At 51.2% G+C, this 9846-nt stretch overlaps 1 non-coding gene across 1 annotated transcript; it reads left to right on the plus strand.

The window, feature by feature from the left end:
* Positions 1 to 7184: 7184 nt before the first annotated feature.
* LOC121161198 lies at positions 7185 to 7291 on the plus strand. Its single transcript, XR_005884661.1, has one exon. It is a non-coding gene; the product is annotated as a U6 spliceosomal RNA (small nuclear RNA).
* The last annotated feature ends 2555 nt before the right edge of the window (positions 7292 to 9846 follow it).

Here is a 9846-nt window from a genome sequence, read left to right on the forward strand (position 1 = left end):
TGCGGGGTGAACCGTGGGCAGAGAATCTGTCTGTCCTTCTCTGTGTGAATCTTTCTGGCAAAATAAATAAATATTTAAAAAAGAAGGTAGGACATATAGCATGTATGTTTTAGAATTTCTCATCTCCGTTTCAGCAGTATTTGTCATGTATGTATCTACGTCATGATATAGTAATATCCTCTGCCTTATGATGCACCAGAGACTTCCGGGTCCTCGAAACAAGGAAAGGGAAGGCAGGAGGGAGGATGGGAAACCGAAGGGTTGGAATAAAAGGGCGTGGGGGATGCTGGGTATATTGGGCATAGCAGTGAGATACCCCCACATGCCATGGTGGAATGCCCAGGGTAGACTCTGGGAAGTTGGTCCAGGTAGTCGGCCTCTTGCCACCCATGTGGGAGCCCTCGACTGAGTCCCTGGCCTTTGGGTTTCCCCGACCTTGCATTGCCGCTGTGGGCATGTGCTGCATGAGGCAGTGGACAGAACTTTTCTTCTATCTGTGCGAGTGTGTCACATTCTACTTTGAAATAAATAAAATTTCAAAAAATAATTGGTTCACGGCCCAGCACAATGGCTTAGTGGTTACAGGTACCAGGATCCCCTACGGGCAATAGTGCATGTCCCAGCTGCTTCACCTCCCATCCAGCTTCCTGCTTATGGACTGGGAAAGCAGTCGAGGACAACCCAAAGCCTTGTACCATCCTTCACCATGCTGGAAATCTGGAGAAAGGCTGCTGGGTTCTGGCTTTGGATTGGCTCAACTCTGGCCATTGTGACTGCTTGGTGAGTGAACCAGCGGATGGAGATTTGTTCTCTGTTGTCTTTCCTCCTCTCTGTAAAACAGCCTTTCCAACGAAAATAAATACGTCTTTTAAAAAATAATGGGTTCGTGTGGTTGTGGGATCAGCAATGCTGACATCTGTGGAAATTGGAGCAGAAGTTGGTGGTGACTGTGGTCTGAAGGCAGAAGCCCTGCCTCCTGGGAACGTCAGACTTCTCCCTGGGCTCAGTTTCCCCTGCTGCCTAAGGCCCAGCTACACCACGGAAGGCAACCTGCCCTGTGCAGTCTACCCACTGACTGACATGCTCATCACATCCTCTGCTTGGATGCTTAGCAGAACACCTGGGTACCTCGGCCTCGATGAGCTGGCACATGGAGTTAATTACTCAATGTCATTGTAAGAATTAAAAGATCCATGCCAGAAAACTGTAACACCAACGCGCCCAGTTCCCCAAACAGAATACTTGATAAATACTTGCAATTATTACCATTCCATTTTACAGGTGAAGGAATCAGAACCCAAACAAGCAAAGCAACTTGCCAAGAGTGGGCGTCTCTCCATCCTCCTGGGGCCATTCAAGCGGTGCAAGGGGAGCTGCGCACAGACGGAGTACGCTGTGTGTGCTCAGAATATTCACCAAAGCACAATGACAGTGTGGACGCGACACCAGAGCCAGTCCTGTGCCAGCGGGAGACAGCCTACATCCCTGTGATCAGACGGCCTCTAGGGTCACGGGCATCAGTTTCCACGCGAGCTGACCCTACAGGTTCTCAGTGGCAAGGAGGGGTCTTCCTATACTAGCCTTGCCCAGGGCTGGTGAGCCAGCCTGCTCCTCTGTGTGCAGGAACACCTTCGTCAAGAGTTGGTTGTTCACAGGATGGCAAAACTGGGCCTAACCCTGAGTTCCATTTCCAGGTCAGCTTTAATAGGAGCCTGAAGAAACTAGGCTGGCCATGGACGCATGGGTGAGCAGGATGGAGTATATTGCCAAAGAGTGTTGCTGTTGACACACTGACCTTCCCTCCAGGGAACCACAGACACCCCACTTTGCCAGCAACAGAGAAGGCAGAGGACTAGGGAGGTGCCTGGGGCTCGGGGAGCGCCTTGCTTTCTGCTGTCAGGCCCGTATCGCAGCCACGCCTCTAACGCCATCTCTACAAGCTTCTTGTAGCTTCTCAGAGGCCTGGACCAGAACTGCAAAGTCCTGGTACTGGCTGGGAAGCCACTGATCTATCTGGAACCCTGACTTTCCTCCCTGTGACAGGGGACCAGTCCTCGCTCATCCAGCCAGTCGCACACTGCACCATGTCATTGCCGCTTGCAAGGCCATGAAGCATGCCCCGTGTGTCGCCTTGTTGTGGGCACCACCATGCTCAGGAAAGAGACCGGGCAGCTCCCAGGCCAGCTGGTACGGATCTGGGCAGCGATGCTCCCAGACACCGGCTCCTCGGGGCTGTCTGCCCATGGTCACGGCACCCCAGGCTGTAAACACTGGTTGCACCTGGCTCCACCCTGGTCACCAGGCATCTCAGACAGACGAAGGGCATTGTGTGTGCATGCTGGGTCAGCGTGATGGGCCTCCCACGAGAGGTCCATGAACGCGTCCCAGAATCTACGACTCCATCACCTTGCATGAAAAGAGAACTCTTGCAGTCACAAGGTTAAGGCTCCTCAGTGGACATGCAGCCATGCTGAAGATGGAGAGGGAGCCGAAAGCCAAGCAGTGCCGCGGCCCCCGATGCAGAAGCACAGCAGGGAGCTTGTCACAGATGCCCTGGAAGGAGCTGCTGTGAGCTCTACCAGGTGAGAGCAGAATGGAGCTCCCATTTAGAAACTCTATGGCAGTGAATCTGGGTCATCTTAATCACCCACCTGTGCGTCCATCAGTCAGAGCCACGTTGGAAAACTGGAAGAAGCAGGCTTAGGCTGGAGCGGTGCATAGCTGCTTAGGCCTCTGCTTCTGCTCTCACTACCCACATCAGGGCTGAGTAGAGCCCCAGCTGCTCCGCTTCCCATCCAGCTCCTTTCTGCGATTCTGGGAAGGTAGGAATGAGCCCCAGCTGCTCCGCTTCCCATCCGGCTCCTTTCTGCTGATTCTGGGAAGGTAGGAATGAGCCCCAGCTGCTCCGCTTCCCATCCGGCTCCTTTCTGCTGATTCTGGGAAGGTAGGAATGAGCCCCAGCTGCTCCGCTTCCCATCCGGCTCCTTTCTGCTGATTCTGGGAAGGTAGGAATGATGCCCAGGTGCATGGACCTGCCGCCCATGAAGAAGACCAGGAAGGAATTCCTGGTGTCTGCTCCGGCCCAGCCTAACCCTCTGCAACCCCTTGGGGATCATTAGCAAATAGAACACACTCTGTATCTCCCTTGCTCTCTGTCTCTCTGTGTCTCTGTCTGGCTGTCTCTCTCTCTCATTCCCACTAGCAGTCATTCTGCCTTTCAAATAAGGAGAGATAGAGAGCTGATCTGAGAGGGCCAGGAGCCTCTTCCAGGTCTCCCATGTGGGTACAGAGTCCTAAGGCTTTAGGCCATCCTCAACTGGTTTTCCAGGAAAACGGTGTAGCTGGAACACAAACCAGTACCCATGTGGGGTCCTGGCGCTTGAACCGGGAGGATTAGCCAATTGAGTCACTGTACCAGGTCCCTCAACGGGGGGTGGGGGAATATATATATGTATGTAGGTGTGTGTGTGTGTGTGTGTGTGTGTGTAAAGTAGACTCCTATTACCTGGAACAAAAAGAGAAGTAAAGAGAAAATGGAAGACCCAGGCGGCTTCCTAGACTAGCTCTGCTATCCCTCTTGTCTTTAAGGAGTTACTGTCCAGGCTGGGCTGGGAGCGACAGGAAGGCATTTCTGCATTAGAAGCTGACACTTCCATCCACCAGGGCTGGACCTGCCTTCGTGACCTCAGAGTACCTGTGTGTGTGTGGCACCTTTCCTACGCGCACATGCTGAGGATGGAGAACGGTCCTGCAGGGCGCCCTCCTCCCTTCTTCCCGCCAGCAGCCACTAGGAGGATGGTCCACCCCAGCCCCTGCTGTGCCTCCACCCATCCCCAGCCCGCACCAGCCGCCATCCATTCTGGGCTCTTAGTCATCGTCAGAGCCATGAACGCCAGCGTTAGGAGTCTCATTAGCAGCGGCTTGAACGCAGCTGATGTTGGTCTGATAGAATCCGATTTAGCATCTCTGGGCTGTCCTCCATAAGCATGCGGGTTGAGTGTGCACAGGCAGTTTGATGCAGTCTTGATGGCCTTTTAAGCGGCTGAGAAAATTGCTGGCATGGCAATTTGGTGGCAGGCAGGCTCCTGGTGGGTGGGGCTGGAGGAGTGGGGGAAGGGACAGAAGAGAGGGCAGGGACAGTCCATTTCAGCCGTCTGGGAACTCTGCCCCTCAAGCAGACAGAAGCAGACTCCACCACCGGGCACTGGGGGGTTCAGCTCCCTGAAAGCACGGCTCCTCTCTGGTGTGCCCTGAAGCATCGGCAGGGTTGCCTTCCTCTATCATCGCCAGCCCCCGACAGTGAGTCAGGGTCCTGGGGGTGGTGCTGTGCTGAGAAATGTTCAACTCTCTGGATGAGCAAATATCCCAGCTCCGATCTGTGTCATACGTGCCCCTGACCCTGCCGGAACACTTCTGCTCTGCCAGTCTCAGGCTGCCGATGAGCAGGGACTGAACCTGGCCCTGGAAACTTCTCAGGGTTGCACCAAGTTTGCCACACCAGTGAGAGAGGGTCGATATGGTATTCTGAACTGGGACACATTTCACAACGGAACAGACTGAGGCCTTGAGGAGTTGTGACTTTGTCACGTGTTAGCAGCTAAAGCCTTTGTCCAGCGATGGGCTGGGGATACCAAGGATGCTGTGCCTCGTTCCCGTAGCTAGATCAGGAAGAGCTCAGCCTGGCCTAAGCCGGGACACGCACACAGGCAGCATTCGCAGGTGGGGGAGAGTGCCTGCTTCTGGGAAAGGGCACGGCAGGGTGTCCACTGAGGGCATGGCCAGCTGTTCAAGGAGGCAGAAAGGAGGACCAGTCTTTCTATTGCAACCTAAGTTCAGCCCAGAAAGCCAGTGGCAGAGGCTGCCTTTGCCCCTCCCTGCCTTGCTGCTTGGCCCTTTGCTGGCCTACCTAGAGACCTCAGAATGTCAGCAGCCGAAATCTCCCTCCCCAGAGCTTCCTGTGACAATCTCCTGTGGCTCTGCCTTCTCCTTCTCTCCTTAATCGTGTGCTGAACTGTGCCCCAGAGGCCAGGGGCATCTTGGCAGGTGCAGTGGAAGCTTGGAAGCCAGCATTACACTCCTGTAATGCCCTGTAGACCCGTGCAGGGGTCGGGATGAGCATCAGACTCTCCCACACTGACAGCGTCCCATCTCTTCATCTTGGTGCAAAACTTGTGTTTACACAAATGGTGTTGCTAGGCAACAGGATTTTTTGTTTCCAGTTCCATTAGAATCCATAGGCTCCCTCTCAGATACAAATAGTCCTCAAAGAGTTCATAGAAAATACATATTATGAGAACATTATGCATAGTTTTAAACATTTTTAGTGCTAAAAATACATTATATTTTAACTCCATGTTTTCATTAACTTCTTTCAATTTATTGTGCACCAAAGTAAAACCTTCTAATTCCATTTTCCACAAAGTTCTTGAGGTACACTTGTCCAGGTCGATTCTCACTGATCCAAAATTCCAAACCAAAACACTGTGAGGATCGCACGCATAAAAAAAGCACACAACTTTGCATTTTCAGACTAGAGCTGTTGGACCGGCAGGGAGTCGGTGCGGATGCGCAGAGCAACGCCTTGCTAAGGAACAGGGCTGCCTCCCGGAAGGCGTCGGCAGCATGTTGACAACACGCTCAGCCCGGAGTGCCTCTGCTCTCACCCGCGAGGACACCCTTAAATACTACAGGTATTCAGAAAGACACCAGAAACAACAACTACCTCCAATAAGTGAATTGAAATTCATAACTGGCAAAATTGAGGGCTTTTTAAACTTCACTTATTTTTACTGGAAAGGTAGATTTTACAGAGAGAAGGAGAGGCAGAGGAAAGATCCTCCATCTGCTGGTTCGCTTCAAAAATGAACACAATGGCCAGAGATTAGCCAATCAGAAGCCAGGAACCAGGAGCTTCTTCTGGGTCTCTCATGCAGGTGCAGGGTCATCTTACTTTGCTTTCTCAAGTCGTAAGCAGGAAGCCAGATGGGGTATGGAGCAGCTGGGATGAAAACCAGCACCCATATGGAATGCTACACAGGTGGAGGATTTGTCTGGTGAGCAAAAGTGTTGAGCCCCAAAATCGAGTTTAACAAGCCACAGAAGACATCTACCTAAAAAAGATTCCTTGACAGTCTACTGCATCAGAAGTTAGCATCTGAAATTGAGGACAGTTCCTTCTGTGTACAAAACTAAGCTGTCTGGTTTAGGAAGGCCTGCTAAGGCTTGCCTGCATGGCTCTGTGACTTGGTTTTCAAGTAAGTGTAAGAATCAACATTGGTGATAAAAATTCTCTGTATGCCACAGCAAAAAAAAAAAAAAGTAAAAGTAAATAGAAACTGCTTTTTGTGAACAAGAATGTATTGATTTAAAAAAATTCTTTTACCAAAATAAGCAGATTTAATCCCATCTTCTCACAGCTGCTTGGGGTACACGCACGTATAATTGACCTGAGTATCATTACACAGAAAACCCACACAATCCAAAATATTTCTGAACCCAAGCATTTTGGATAAACGGTATACAACCTACCTGTGCATGTATGTAAACATACATGTAAATATATGTGCTGCATAAATATGTATATATTAGCAAACACATGCATATGCCTGTGTGTAGGTTCGGAAGGGAAGACGTCTCCGCCACGGGCTCTCGGTAGCCATTCCCGCAGAGCGGCAAATGTACTCGTGTCCTTCTCTCTCTTCTCTTGTTTTCCCACCAAGACAGCAGCACGGTAAGCAGCAGCAGCAGCATTCTGAATGAACCTGAACCCTGGCTGTCAGACACAGGTCAAGGGCACTTCAACTTGCATCTCTTCCCAGGAAGCCCAGCATTGGAGAAGGCATGTGGGAGAGACAGAAAGGGTAGCAGCGGGCCCCCTGCCCTCCGCGGGGACATGGAGGTGTGCTGGGACAGGGGACGGAGGCAGGGACCACGGGGATTGCACTCAGCAGGGGCAGGTGCGCAGGCTGTGTGGCCGTGGGATGGCATGCGGAGAGGAGGGCCAGGCATGAATGGGAGGTGAGGTGAGGCCCTGGTGGGCATCGCCAAGGCTGCAGAGAGCACTTGAGCACACTTCCTCACCTTGCCAATCTGGGGACCAAGTCTGCACACAGAGTGCTGAGGAAATTGACCAGTTGCCCCAAGTCTGCCCTTTGGTTCTTTGATTCCTTAAATCTGGACGAAGGGTGCTCGCTTTGGCAGCACATATACTAAAATTGGAACGATACAGAGAGGATTGGCATGGCCCCTATGCAAGGATGACACGCAAATTCGTGAAGCATCCCATATTAAAAAAAAAAAAATCTGGATGAAGGGCCCCTGCTCAACACACTGAGTTATCAGCATCTAAAGAAAAAAAAATTATTCTTATTTGAAACTTAGAGCCATAATGACCCGAAGCTGGAAGCCAGGAGCTTCTTCCAAGTCTCCCAAGTCGTCCAACTGTCCTCTGCTTTCCCAGGGCACAGGTAGAGCGCTGGACTGAAGGTGGATCGGCAGAGGCGAGAGAACGCATCCAAATGGGATGCCAACCCCACAGGGCAGAGGATCAGCTTGCTACACCACTGTGCCAGCCCCTGAGCCACCGTCTTTATGAGTCCCACGACCACCATGCCTGACTAGCCAAGGTTCCCCCACCAGCTGTAGCCGCAGTGGTTTGAGACATCTAACTCGGGCTGCTGATCTGGTGGGACGAAACTCAGGTGCAAGACCCATGATCCTGTCCCTGGCCTCCCAGCAGCCCACCTCAAGAGCTCTAGGCTTGGTGATTCAGTTCCCCCAAACAGAAAGAACTTCCCTTAAAAGAAAACCCAGGGGCCAGTACTGTGGTGCAGTCGGTTAAGCTGCCACTTGCAGCACCAGCATCCTATGTGGGCACTGGCTCGTATCCCGGCTACTCCACTTCCCCCCAAGCTCCCTGCCTATGATCTGATAAAGCAGCGTGAGACAGTCCAAGGCCTGCTGCCACCCAGGAGGGAGATTCACAAGAAACTCCTGGCTCCTGATGGTCCACCCAAGGCCCAGTCATTAAGGCCATTCGGAGAGTCACCCAGCAGATGAAGATTCCTCGCTCTCTCAGTCTCTCCCTCTTCATAACTCATCTTTCAGATGAGTAAGTCAATCTTTAAAAAGACAGCTGGTATTGCCAGCACCCCACTAGGCCAACTTGCATTTAAAGCAAAAAGAAAAGAAAAAATGCAGAAACAAAACACATTTAATCTACTCTGTGCTCTAGTCCATGGTCTGAAGAATCTATTTAAAGGGAGGCGTGCATTAGTCCTGGTCTGCAATGTGAAAGCGGGCCCAGCTAGGACTAAGCCAGTGCTGTGGGGGCTGGGTCTCTTCCCTGGCTCCTCCCCTGGGACCCCGTGGTCTTAATGGAGACTGCATTAGCTAATCTAGTGATTCAATTAGTCCTAAATGCTCCTGGTCCCGAGAAGGGGGACGGCAAGGTGGGGATTTGCTGACTCCGGTTTGCCGGAAAGGGTTTCCCAAGACAATGGAGATGCAATTTGAATTCCCAAGCCCCCCACTTCCTGATCCGTGCAAGAGCCCCTGGGTCATCAACTCAAATGAGATCATGCCTGTGAAAGCACTTTGCAAACTATTTTTATTACTCTTGACCTCGGGATGGAGAGGCTGCCTCCCACTGTGCTCTCCAGCCACCTGCTGGCCCAGAGGAGAGGGGGGCCCAGGAGAGGAGGGGGCCCAGGAGGGGAGGTCCAAACCTTACCTCGAGGAGTTCCAGGCCACCGGCTTGCCTCATTGAGTCCTGTGTAAAGGGCAGGTCCCAACCTATGCAACAAATGTCAGCTCTCCATCCGGTAAAGCTGCTGCAGGCCTGGGCCATTCTGCCCTGACAGAAGGCCCATGCCACCTGGAGACACAGCCCTGGACCACTCCTCCACTGATCTTTGTTGGTGTCTCCCACGTGTCCTAAGGCTTCGGGCTGTCCTCGACTGCTCTCCCCAGCCACAAACTGGGGGCTGGTGGGCAGCAGAGTGGCCAGGACATGAACTGGCACTCATATGGGATCTCGGCTCATGCAAGGCGAGGACTTCAGCCACTAGGCTACTGTACCGGGCCCAGGCTTTGTTTTTTGATCCAGTCTGCTAATCTATGACATTTGATTGATGGGTTTAAGCCATTTACATTCAGGTTAATAAGAATAGGTGGTAATTTGGTCCTGTCATCTTAGCAATGTTGTCACTTGACCGGCATGTTCTTCGCACTGCCTTTGGTCTTGATGGGCTCCTTCCCTCTTCTCTGTCAAGAGAACACCTTTAGCATTTGTGGGGCAGGTCTGCAAGAGGCATGTTCTGTGAGCTTTTCTTTATTGTGAAAGAATTTTATTTCATTTTCAAAGACAAGGGAAAACTTTGCTGAGTACCTTATTCTGGGCTGACAATTTTTTCCTCTTAAAATCTGGAATATGTTGCTCCATTCTCTTCTGGCCTGTAGGGTTTCCTGTGAGAAGTCTCCTGTGAGTGTGATTGGGTTTTCTCTATACGTCTATTGATTTCTTTCTTTTTTTCACGTGCACGTTTAAGGATCATTTCTTTATGTTCGATTGAAGAGAGCTTGATGATCATGTGTCTTGGCGAAGACCGCTTTTGTCAACCCTGTTGGGAGTTCTGTGCCCCTCCTGAATATTGTTTCCTAATTTTTCTCCAGATTAGGGAAATTTTCCTTTATTATTTCATTTAATACTGTTTTTAAACTCAGCTTCTCGTTCTGTGCCTTCTAGAACTCCCATAACTCTTACATCTGGCTTTTTAATAGTGTCTCTTAATTCTTGATTTTTTTTTTTTAGCCTGAGCCAGCTCCATTTCCAGCTTTTTGATTGTT

Source organism: Ochotona curzoniae, unplaced genomic scaffold, assembly GCF_017591425.1.
Source record: "Ochotona curzoniae isolate NIBS_2020 unplaced genomic scaffold, NIBS_Ocur_1.0 contig_4692, whole genome shotgun sequence".
In the NCBI taxonomy this organism is placed as follows: Eukaryota; Metazoa; Chordata; class Mammalia; order Lagomorpha; family Ochotonidae; genus Ochotona; species Ochotona curzoniae.